The sequence below is a fragment of the Hippopotamus amphibius genome, chromosome 6 (assembly GCF_030028045.1).
Source record: "Hippopotamus amphibius kiboko isolate mHipAmp2 chromosome 6, mHipAmp2.hap2, whole genome shotgun sequence".
Taxonomy (NCBI): Eukaryota; Metazoa; Chordata; class Mammalia; order Artiodactyla; family Hippopotamidae; genus Hippopotamus; species Hippopotamus amphibius.
This window is the reverse complement of record NC_080191.1, coordinates 67,149,227-67,162,926: the sequence shown is the minus strand read 5'-3', so window position 1 is coordinate 67,162,926 and position 13,700 is coordinate 67,149,227.

The following is a 13,700-nucleotide window of genomic DNA, read 5'->3' as shown; positions in this document are numbered from 1 at the left end:
CACTTAAATTTGTTGAGAATTGTTTTGTGGTCTAGCATGTGATCTATCCTGGAGAACATTCCATGTGCACTTGAAAAGACTGTGTATTCTGTTGTTTTTGGATGAAATGTCCTGTAGATATCTATTAAGTCCAGCTGGTCTAACATGTCATTTAAGACTTTTTCTTTATTGATTTTATGTCTGGATGATCTGTCTGTTGATGTAAAGGTGGTGTTAAAGTCCCCTACTATAATTGTGTTGCTGTCGATTTCTCCCTTTATGTCTGCTAATATTTGCCTTATATATTTAGGTACTCCTATATTAGTTGCATATGTTAACAAATGTCATATTCTCTTCTTGTATTAATCCCTTTATCATTATATATTGCCCTTCTTCATCTTTTGTTATAGACTTTGTTTCAGTCTTTATTTTTGTCTATGAGTATTGCTATGGCTTCTTTGTTTCCATTTGCATGAAATATCATTTTCAGTTATCTCATTTTCAGTCTGTGTGTGCCTTTAGTTCTGAAGTGAGTTTCTTATAAGCAATGTGTAAATGGGTCTTTTTTAAAAAATTTATCCAATCAGCCACCCTGTGTCTTTTGATTGGAGCATTTAGTCCATTGACATTTAAAGTGATTACTGATAGGGGTATGTGCTTATTGTCCCTTTTTTACTTGTTTTCTACATATTTTTGTAGTTCTTCACTGTTCTTTTCTTCTTTTAGGTTCTTGTGGTTTGATGATTTTCTATAGTGATATGCGTGTGTTCCTTTCTCTCTTGTTTTTGTGTATCTGTTGTAGGTTTTTGATTTGTTGTAACTACCATGGGGCTCATATGTGTTGACTTATAACTATGTCTACTTGTTTTAAAATAGTAGTCATTTTAGTTCAAACACATTCTGAAAGATCTACCATTTTTACTCCCCTCCCTCACATTTTTTGTTTTTGATATATTTTAAACTTTATGTTTATCCCGTTATAGTTCATTGTAGTTATAGTTGATTTTTACAGTTTTTTGGTATTTTTATACAAGCATATTTACTTGATTATATATAACCCCCAGGTTATGGGGCAGAGGCAATCTAATGATCTTTCCACTGTGCCTTGCTGCTTCCCAGTGATCAATGATTATCTGCACTACATATAGGCCTACTGCTATTGGAAAAGCTCTTTTTCAAAGCAAATGAACACATAATCTGCTTCATCTCTAGCCTTTCTTGACTTCTACAACACTCTGTTCTTCTTGTTCTACCTCCTTCTCTCTGGTCATTTCTGTACCGCATATTTCACTGACTTCTTTTTTCTGACTGACTCAGTCCTTAGCCTGCTTCTTCTCTCTAAATTTGTAACTACTTTCATGTATTCAGTTTTCACTTTTACTGACTCAATTTTCTTATTTGTAAAATGAGAGAACTGGAGTAGCTTCTTTTTACTTTTAAAAGCAGGGTCAATGACAATAGAAAATAATGGATGTTATAAAAGTTTTATCTTAAAAGCCAGCATTGTCTGCACAGACACTTCGCCAAAGATGTACAGATGGCAAGTAGGCATATGAAAAGATGTTCAGCATTATACGCCCTTAGGGAGTTGAAAATTAAACAAGGAGATACTACTACACACCAATTAGAATGGACAAAATTCAAAACTCTGATAACAATACCAAGTGTTTACGATGATGTGGAACAATAGGAACTCTCAGTCATCGTAGATGGGAATGCAAAATGGTACAGCCAATTTGGAAGACAGGTTGGCAGCTTCTTCTGAAACTAAACGTTCTTTTATCATATGATCCAACAATCGTGCCCCTTGGTATTTACCCAAAGGAATTAAGAACTAGGTCCACACAAAAACCTGCACATGGATGTTTATAGCATCTTTATACATAATTGCCAAGATGTAGAAGCAACCAAGATGTCCTTCAGTATGTGAATGGAAAAATGAACTATTGTACATCCAAACAATGGAGCACAATTCAGTGCTAAAATGAAATGAGCTACCAGACTATGAAAATACATGGAGAGAAATTAAATGCATATTGCTAAGTGAAATAAACCAATCTGAAAAGCTACATACTGTTTGATCTCAAGTATATGACAATTCTGGAAAAGGCAAAACTATGGAGATGGTAAAAAGATCAGTGGTTGCCAGGAGTTAGGAGGGAGGGAAGAATGAATAGGCAGAGCTCAGAGGATTTTTAGGGCAAACTATCCTGTATGATAGTACAATGGTAGATACATGTCAATATTCATTTGTCAAAACGCATAGGATATACAAAACCAAAAGTGAATGCTAACGTACACTTTGAACTTTGAGTGATTGCGTTGTGTCAATGTAGGTTCATCGATTGTAATGAATCTACTACTGTGGTGCAGGATGTCGACAATAGGGAGATTGTGTGTATGTATGAGGACAGGCTGTCTATGGGAACTCTGTACATTCTGCTTGATTTTGCTTTTGCCTCAAACTGCTCTAGAAATATAGTTTATTAATTAATATGAAAAACAGCATTGTATTGACAATATTTTTAAAAAGACAAAGGTATTTAGAGTAAAGTGATATGTATTGTCAGGATTTGAGCTGTGAAATTTATGTCCTCTTGAGGCTTAGTTGCTTTATATTTAAATGAAATACATGTATAAATATATGTATGTATTTCAGAAAATATTAATAACCACTGTTACTAGAGTTCCACTTAGGGAACTGTCTTCATTTAAGAAAATGCCTTGATAAACTTCCATGACTGTGGAAGGTGAGGCCTTTAGAGTGGGGTGTAGAAGGAGGCTGCAATATAAAGAGAGAACTAAACAGTTATGCAAAAGAAGCAAACATAGATGTGGAGGAGGAAGGCCAGGAAGAAAAACAAGGAAGGATGGAGTTAGAAAAAAAGCCATATGACATAGGTAGCAGGCTGAATCCTGTGGCGAAAGATAGAAAAATTCCTTGGTGGCATAGTAGCTGAGAACTTTAAAGGCCGTTTGGCAATGTGACAACTCATGGCATTGCAGTGTCTATGCGGTTTGGGGAAAATCAAGGAAAGAAGCTCTGTGTAGAACAAAGAGAAGCAATCATCTATAAGAGGTGAGATGTGTGAAATCAATACTTTAGCAGAAGTAAGAGCCACAGTTGACCATGAGAAAGCAAGTGCATGGGATTGGGGGCAATGGAATTTCTCTTAGGAGTCTTTCTCAAAGAGAGGATGAGGTTCCAGTTGACAGATCAGATGACTGGATTCACAGAACGATTATGGAGATAGTTGAACGGGTGCAGCACACTGCCTGACACGTAGTAGTAAAAATTTAAGTAAACATAAAACTTCCAATGGTCTTGTATAGTCCTGCATCACTTCTAGAGCTGAGACAGCCTTAGCTTTGAGGATTACCTGTGAGTAAGGTAGTAGGGAAGCTTTGATGGAATAAAAACTCTTATAAGGTACCTAACAGAGCATGGGGGAAAACTGCTTATCTGAAAATGCCATTCACCCAGATAGAGAAAAAGGTTTAACTCAAGTCATGACCTCATAAGGATAGAATGAAGACATGTAATCTTTTATTTCCAGACTTGTAGAAACATGATAAAGTCACATTAACCTTAGAAAATATCATATTTGTGAGAACAGTAAAAGATTGTCCCAAGGAAGATTAGATAAATAACCTTCTGAGAATGGCAATAGAAATGAAAAAGAAAACAAATTATATTCTTTCAGAAACATGTTCATAAGATTTAGTAGAGTCAGGAATACTGACTAACATGATATGGAAGTGCTCTTAAGATGCAATGAATACAGAAATAGAGAAAAAACATAGCAAATGACTAGCATCATTGGCTCTTGCCTTTTTCATTATCATAGTTACCTTCCTTTTAGATAGCTTTCCTGTCTGTTTGCTTCTAGACTTTCCAACCCAAAGCAATTGCATAATTCAATGGCCACTAAAAGAAATTTGATCATTTGCATCAGTAATGTAGAGCCCAATGTGATCTTTCATATCAAATTCAAGTTTCAAATCTTTGAACCTCAAGGTTTCTTATTAGTAGTTCCAGCACTTTTTGCCTAGATAATCTTTTGATGTGTCTTGATTTCTATCTCATCTATAGTCAAATTAGCTTAATGATTTCCATATGTACCTAACTGTTTTATCGATACTTCATAGCCACCTCACTAGTCACCTGCCTATGAAGCAAATACTTTGGTTTCATGTTAATAACTTCATGTTCTGTCCTTCCCCTAAATACAATCTATTTTTGTTTGTTCAGAAATAAGAAGGAATGGAATGTTTCTGAATATTTTAACAATGTGGATGATTTACTATAAGCAGCCTACGTGAATTATCAACCTTAAATGAGTTATTTTACAATAATGATAAGATTAAACAATGTAACAAAATCTCTCTTTGATAATTCAGAAGAAACTTCAGAATCTTGGGATGGCTTAGGTTCACAAATACAAGCAGGAATTGTTCAATAGCACTGCAAAATAAATCAGATTATTCAGATGTTCTGGGTGATTTTGGATTCTGGATAAATAGGAGGTTATTCTAGCCTTCAAAATACAAATATTCTTTGGTCTTCTCATACTCATCCTGTTGGACTATAATCATTTATGGGATATCATAGGTATTTATTTATTTGGCTATGGTATTTTGTCAATGAAATAATCCACCTCATCGGTTCTATGTTTTCTGTTTGTTAAAGATTCTTAAGCCACATAGATGTATTCTTTAGTGATGCAAGGTGAAATTTTGACTGTCTAGACAGATTTTCTCACCCACGTCCTCTTGTAATGGTAAGAGAGGATAGACAGTTCAACCCCCTGTCATCTCCTGACCATTTGCTTAATCCTCTCACTGAGGCAAGTATACTGAGATGGTGATGGTTCCTGTGAGTTCTGTAATGTTACCTAGAAAGAGCATGGGCTTTAGGGTCCTATAGACCTGTGGTTGAATGTTGTTTTCTAGATCTGTGACCTTAGGGAATTTATTTGAATGTGTCTGATACTCAGTTTCCTCATCTGTAAAATAGAGATAATGATATGTACCTGCTGCAGAGACTGCTAACATTTTCCTTTTATTCTTGGGCACAATAAATATTTTCAGTCTCTCTTGCAGATTGGTGTGTCCAGGCCTGAATTCTGGCAATGGAATGCTGGTTGGAAATAAAATGTACCACTTCCTGCTTGGTCTATAAAAATCCCTCAAGTGCACTCTTCTCTCATTTTTTTCCATCTACTGGCTGACTGGAGAGGACTTCAGAGACCTATAAGAAACAATTTTAAGACAGAAGAAGCCTGGAGCAGAGCCTGCTGCCACTCCTTTGCCTTCCCATCAGATGTAAGCAAGAAATAACATTTATTTTGGTAAGTCACTGAAACTTGGAAGATGTTTGTTTCAGCAGTTAATTTGCCCCAACTAATACACCTTTAGGATTATTATAAAGATTACACCAGGAATCTTTATAAAATGTCTGACATAAATTAAGTGTTCAGTAAATGACAGTTATTGTCACCATCATCCTTCACATGTATAAGCATGTGAGCCTTCAGGCACTGCAGGGACCAGGATTCTCCCAAATGATCAGACCGCCTACAATCTGAGTTGGCAGGACTGACTTCTAGCTGCTACTCTTAGAGTTAGACCCGTTGGTACTTCTCAGATATTCCTTGGAAGTATAAATGATTATTTCATTTAGTTATAGAGTTTTAAATTAAGTTAGAGTTGACATATTATATTATATGTCAACTTTCAATATGTCAGTTTCAGGTGTACAATGTACTGATTCCATATTTGTATATATTGGGAAGCAATTACCACAATACGTCTAGTCAACATCCAGTTATAGATTTTTACGTCACATATTTAATCCTTTCGTTGGCCTGTTCATTTTATTCTCTGTCATTGTAACATAGGATACCCCTAACTTAGGTCACATGTTTTATATCTGTAATTGTGTACCATTTAGGATCCAGGGGTGAGAGACTAGACCAGTGCTGTTCAATAGAAATACAATGCAAGCTGCAAACATAATTTAAAATTTTCTAGTAGCGACATTAAAAAAGGTTAAAAAAAACCCAGGTGAAGTTAATTTTGATAATTATCTAACCTAGTATGTCTAAAACATTACAATTTAATGTAATCAGCATTCTTTGCATTCTTTTTTTATGCTGATTCTTTGAAATCGGTGTGTATTTTACACTGACAGCATATTTTGATTTAGACTAGCTTGATTCCAAGTGTTCCACAGCCACATTTGTATAATGGCTACCATATTAGACAGCTCAGGAATGGGCAAATGAAAAGACCTGTCATCACTTCTGAAAAAAAATCTTCAAAGTCATGTGCTACATTTTCCTTATAGATGGAGGATAACATTATTCTGATTATTCTAGGAGAATAGACATGGAAGGGCAAACATTTACATCACAAGGTTCAGGAGATGGACATTTTACTTATGAGGTGTCATTTATCTGGAGATACACGTCAGGAAACTTCTTTGCAGCTCTACCTTCTGTGGTACTTTGTACATGGAACTCTTACTGAGAGTCTTCAATGGGAAGATCAATGTTCATACAATTACGTATTCAACATTTATAAATTTATAATAAAAATATTTATAACTTTTGCAGGAAAACTAACATTTTGATCTTGTGTGATAAGGGAAGCCATGCAAGAGCCTGATATACAGTGACCCCCAAAGTCTAAGTTAGCGTTAAAAATGTTTATTTTTCTTAAGGAAAAACTAATTACTCCTGGTCTCAGTTTTCAAAGAGAATTTAACTTTTTTTGGTATAAAACATAGACTTTAGAAATCCATTACTGTATATTAAAATGCACATTTATTCTTGTTTAATGAAAGCATAGGAATCAGTCACTTTCCGGTGTATAAAACAAAAAACAGAGTTTGGTTCAAAGACATTGCATTTACCAAAGTAAATAATATTTGAATATTATGGTTACTTTAAAGATGATGGGCAGTCACTCCCAGAAAGGAAATCATATGTTGCAAGTTTGAAAGGAAATGGTTTATTTAAGATGTCATTTCATGAAAAGGAAATGATGTCTTTGATATTCAAAGCACCGAAAAGAATTTAACGCACTGTGCTAGAGAAACCAGAGATAACATTTGATGGTTAGAAAAGATAGGATTTTAAGAAAAAAATGTTACCTTGTTTTCCTCTTCCATCACAGAAAGGAAATTAGATATATGAGGCAAATGGGGGAAGTTCAGGGGGAAAGTAACATATACAAATCAGATGATATAAGGAAAAATTAATAAAGCTGAATATAGATTGTTAAATGATAATGGAAAGAGGTCATGTTTAACATAACTATATCTTTTAAAAACTGTAGTCATCATGTTTATTATAATACATCCCCAGTACTTGTTTATCTTATAAACACACCGTATATTAAATTTAGAGTGCACTGTTGGTGGGAATGTAAATTAGTACAGCCATTATGGAAGTTCCTCAAAAAATTAAAAACAGAACTACCATTTGATCTAGCAATCCTACTTCTCTACTGCCATTTCTGTGCAACCCCTTACCCACCACACTACAGAGAACTGAAGATTAGGCTTGCTCTTAATGCAAAAGGCATGGCTTCACAGTCACAAACTAGGAATAGAGGACTGACCCAACTATTTTATTTCTGGTAAGAGAGAGATGGGCTTTAGATGAACTATCCAAAAGCAAAAGCTGTAGTTTTGGGGAGATGTTCTCTGGCCTTTAACTTGCATGTAGTTATCAACCTATTTAGTAGATGACTCAGGTGACTTAGAATACATTTTGCAATGTTTTATTCTTGAAAGATTTGCCAAGAAATTACATTTATTAATTTTTTAAGGTCGGATGATTCTGACCTTAAAAAAATTGCTGGTTACCAATTATTACAGTCTTGCTTTATATCATTATATTGTTTGCTTTCAAAATTGATTCTCTCTTGGGCTTCCTAGGTGGCGCAGTGGTTAAGAATCTGCCTGCCAATGCAGAGGTCACGGGTTCGATACCAGCTTCAGGAAGATCCCACATGCCGTGGAGCAACTAAGCCTGTGTGCCAAAAAAAAAAAAAAAAAATTGATTCTCTCTCTCTCTCTCTGTTTTTGAAGGGGCCAGGAAAAGAAAGTTTTGGGTAAGAAAGTTTAAAAAAACTTCTTTGTTAAGTAAACTTAGGCCTTAAGCACTGTAGTTATAGTGCCTGATGGATAATATTGCCTTGCCTTTAAGGAAGATTCATAATACTTAAAAAAATAACCCTTATAAGAAAATTTTAGCATAAATTGTTTGAACCAATGAAAAAATCAGTTCTTTAATTCATGTTTTCGTATCTTACTTCATTGGCTTTAAGTTAAGAAGAAGAAAGATATGTAGAAAATAAAGCAATATGATTTCTCAGAAAGATATTGATAGTTTCTTTTACTTTTGTTATCAAAATAAGTACTTTTCTTAAGTAGGATGAAAATACTGATTCACTTCTGTGAACTTCAATCACTACCTTGGGTGACTCCTACCCTGGATTTGCTGTGGGTCTCTTGGAAGTTAGAGCTGTAATAGCCCCTTGATGCAAGGAGCAGCACACTGGTCAAGTCTCCTGACAAACAGAGTAGGGAGAGCAATGAAAACTTTGATTTCTAGAGAGAGGACAGCAATGGAACTGTTCTTTAACTTCCGTGGTTGTCACAACTGAACATTTATTCATAAAGCATGAACTATGCAATCATGCCTCTTGCTGCTAACTGCGGATACTTACATTGTGCATTTTTGGCCTTTTGTGTTATGATCAATTTGGAAAAGAATAGTTTCATTGTATAGTATCATCTACAGACTCCTTGGACTGTTCTAGAATTATATGACATATGAATACTAAATTTTTATGACACCTAAGTATTGACGTTCCCCATGGTATTTAAAGCTAATTTAACCATAATAATCCCCTAAATTCACATTTTAATGAAGCAAAAAAAAAAAAAAAAACCCCAAAACTAATTAGGTTCAAGTGCATAAGGCTCATGCTGCAGGAAATATTGCTTACTAAATTCTTCCATTTATTAAAAACTTAAAAATGGCACTCTTAAGGAACCATTTGTGTACTGAGTATGGAAAGGCATATATACTATATTAAAATTTACTATAATGCATATGTTTATAGCTTTGTTGTCTCCAAAACACTTTGGTATTAACTGCTTCACGTATGAAAAACAAAAGTTTCTATGCCATCATGATGACTAGAAACTTCTTCAGATTGTCCAGTGGCTTGAGAGAACTTGAAGTAACATTTTTAAGCAGTAGTTCCCAAAAATGTATGTTACTGAGTAAGTTTTGTACTTCAGTGTTACTGTTTTTCACATGATTTTAGTAGATAAGTTTTAAAAGACTTGCTCCCCCATATTCCCTGTCCTAGGCTGTATTATATTACCCCACTATTCACGGCCTTTCCTGTAGCAGAATTATACTTTACAGCCTCAGGCTTGGCCAAGTGCTTTTCTTTGGCTAATGTGAGCATGAATGATAGATACATATTGTCTAAGCAGAAATATTGCTTGCCATCAGTGGTTCCCCTGTTCTTTTCCCTCTGTCACAAAAAGTGTGCTTCATGGGTAGGGGCTGTTCCTTCACCTTGGATGCTGAAAAGAAGATGTGTGGGACAGAATCACAACCAATCTGCAGTTAGTTTATGATGTGATGTGGGCCAGAGATAAGCCTTCATTCTTGTAAACAACAAGATTTCAGGGTTGCTTTTTAACCATAGCAGAAACCTGCAAAAGCTGACTTAGACTATAATTATAGGCCCTGTTGAAAGGAAAAAAAGGAGGCGGCTTAGGAGGTTATATAGCTCAACTCTGTTCTACCAACCTCCACTTCAGCCTACAATCAATTGCTTGGGTCCAATCCACTCTTTTTTTTTTTTTTTTTTCCCTTGAGAATTTGAACTGAGACATAGAATGTTGTGTTCAGTTACGGTGTACTTGAGTTGAAAGGTCTTGTAGAGCAAGGGTTAGAGTTGGCTCCACAAGCTAAAGTTATGAGGCAGCAGAAGGTATGAGTGGAAGCTAGTATGCAAGTTATTATAACAGTTAACATTTACTGGGAACTCACTTAGGGCCAAACGTTGCTTCAAGCACCGTCTATCTCTTTTGATCCTCATATCCATGCTATGAACAGAGCCATATTGAGACTTAAGATTGCAATAAGCACTGAAAAGATTATGGTGCTTTGTCCCTACTCCTCTAATGAAAGCACACACAAAATGGAATTTCAGACAAATACGATTCATTGTTAAAATCACTGCTTTGATGACTACTTTGATGGTTTTTAATACCTATTAAAATGTTTTATCATTTCATCCTGACAACCTTGTTTGCTAGTACAATGAGCACATCCTTATTCTGCCTACGGGGTAACATATCATTGCTTTTGAGGTAGGTACAAATTATTGTTCCATTTTACAAATAAAAGAGTGGAAGCTTCATGAGGTTAAACATTTTGTCTATGGTCTTGTAGATAGTAAGGGTTAGAGTTGGGGTTAGAATTGAGGTTCAAACTCAGATTTATTAGATATCAAAATCAGTGTACTTAGCCAGAGCAGGAAAAAAAAACACCCCCAAAAACCCAAAGAGGTTAGTGGCTAGGCAGCTCCTGAGAGACATCAAGAAAGATCTATGCTCTTGATTTTCCAGTTTCTAGTTCCCAAGCAGCCTGGCTCCACTTAATATACTGCCCTTATATATAGATGGAGTTTAGGGGATGGGAGGGGGAAGGGAAGCCAAGAAAAAAATGCCCTCATCCATTTGCTTTTAGTGTTACTCTCCATTAGAGGTATCCTTAAGCAGTACTAAATTTTACTAGATTTTAGTGAAAAGACTGCTCAGTTTTTGCCGAATCCCTCTTTCTCATCAGGCCACAGACATGCATGGAGGCAGCTAGGCTGGGGCTGATTGAATGACAACTATGCAGAATGTATAAAAATTCGGCAACTAAGATTTATTACTTGATCAAACTCATTGTGTCTGGTTCTTCTACCTCTTAGAATAAGTACTGTCTTCTGTTCCTCAGTCCCCCATGTAAAAATTTCTGTCTTATGTAATGACTCAGTTTCCCAGATATGCCTCTGAGCCCAAATGGTAGTATTAAGAGTATTTTTTCTTTAATCAGACTGCTCTCAATGGCATCACCTGCTAGGTACGTGACCTTGGGTAAATTACTTTTCTAAGTCTGCGTTTAACAGTACCTATCACATTGGGCTGTTAGGAAGCTTGAGTGAGTGAATACACAGGATGAGGGATGAACGAATGCTGACTGCTGTGTTATTTACTGTCTACATACAGTGCCTAGTGTGCTTACAAACTGATAATCCTTTGAAATAACTTTGAGGCCTGCAGTTTCCAATCCAATAGTTTAGAAAGCCCAGAATCTAAGTTCATCAATATGGATTAAGCCTTTGAGGTATTTTGATTTTTCTCTTAAGAGGGAGTTGAAATATTGAAAGGCTCTTCCAAGTCAAATCCCTGAAGGTCCCTGTGTTGCTGCCCTCACTGGTCAACATTATTCAGTTTCACCGCAGGGCATGGTGCAAAGGAGTCCCTTACACTAATTGTAGCTGGATTGATCCTGGTTAGGGATTCCCTATAGGGACCAAAATTCAAGACCTTCAGCTGTCTAATTATGATCTGATGTTTTAAGAACTGAAGTTTTGCCACATCCTTCCCTTCCTCACTTTATGGGCCTTTGGTAATTGGTGGTGGAGTAGGGAGCTTCCCCTGTAATCACAAGGCATGGGCCAGGAATTCACAGTTCTCTCTCATCTGCAGGTGCAGCCCTCAGCTGTTAGGAAGCTTCAGCTAGGGTTATTTAAAGCATGCAATCATACTGACTAGAGTTTAGACCAGTGATTTTCAAACTTCAGCATACAATCAGAATCACTTGCAGGGCTTGTTAAAATGTAATTTTTGATCTTTGCCCTCTGAGTTTCTGATTCATTAGCTTTGGGTGGGATCTGAAAATTTGCATTTCTAACAAATTTCTAGGATATAATATTGCTGGTCCAGATACATAGAAATATCCCTATGACTGTTAAGCTAAAAAGTGTTTTAAAAATTTAAATTGTGTCTTTTCTTCATAGGGATTTTGCCATTCAAGAATGTTTTTATAAGCCAATATCATATCAGATATGGGTATATTTAACTGGCAGACAGAACTGTACAAAAGTTATTGATCGGGACTTGCATTGAATTTCCTCTCAAACCAAGGTATATAGTTACCATATTCATTTGTATGCTGATTTTTTTATTTTGTCATTGTAGACTTAAACAGAATTATATTTGGGTGAAGAACAAAGATAAGAAAAATTGGATTTAATAATATGAGACAGTTTTTTTTTAGTGATTGAAATTTTTTCATTTAAAAGTATTTTTCAACTTTATTGAAGTATGACTGACAAAAGTTGTATTTATTTAGGTTGTACAATATGAGTTTTTTAAAGGTATATGATGTAGTTATAGTGAAGTGACGACACAATCCAGTTAATTAACACACCCATTACATCACATAATTACTTGAAACAGATTTTCAAGAAGTATAATGCAATTTTACTTTTGGGGACTGTATTTTTATAGAAATCACAATAGATTATGACCTAATTTGAAAGGTCTAAAATAACACTGCTGAGACATATTCTTTGCTGAACACTGATGAATGACAAATATATTTGCTCCTAACAAGTCAATGTGCTCAAGATGTATGTGAATTGATATTCATAACCAACATGTATTAACTGTTTATTATATGCCAGGCATTGTGCCAGATTCTTTCAATATATTAACTCTTTTCATCCTACCATGCCCATTTAAGATAGCTATTAATGTTTTCATTTTAAAGATGAGAAGGCTGAGGCTCAGAAAGTTTAAGTGACTTGCCTTGGTCATATATCTAGGTATTATTTGAGGGGAATTCTCACTCTCAAGTTTTAGCTTCTAATCAGTATTCTGTATAGATATTAGTGCAGGGGAAAATTGAGAAGTCTCTGCATTGTTACTTTTTAACAACCTTTCCTCCTTCAGAAAATTCACTCTTACCCTTTAAGTATACAGCTTCTTCCTGATTTCTAGTCATTTATCTATATCAAGAGGTTTCACTTTTCATTTGCATGTGAGAACACACGCTAATTCACTCTGGGCTTTTAATCTTTTCTTCTCTGTTAATTAAAGGCTCTGTTTCCTATTGAAGAAATTTTAGGCAATATTATGCAGGAGACTTTTTTGAACAAAGTAAAACTCTTATCTCTGAAATCACATAATTCCTGAGGTTAAGTCTAAAAGCTGACCTGCTTATGTTCTATTAGGATTCTTTGGAGTCTGAGAAAGAAACAGTGGAATTCTTGGTTCTATTGCATTCTTTCCTCTGACTGCTCCTGAGGAGCTCTGTGCAATTGGCCAAGTCATCTACCCTACTTACATCTCAGATTCTTCAACTACCTTTTCTATGCCTTCATATTTTGATACTTCTGTAGCATGATCTTCTCCCTGAACACAAAATTTGAAAATCAAAGGGGCCAGTACTTTCAATCATCAGACATTTTAAAAAGCAAAGAGACACTGTTGAGCATTAGAGTTGCATTTCATGCATCTTATGCATGCCTCTAACTTATTTTAGAGCCTAATTTATTGTGTTTATTTCATATTGTAGGGAGGTAATTTTTGTAAGAAATATTCTGTTGCGGTGTTTCCTTTTTTTTTT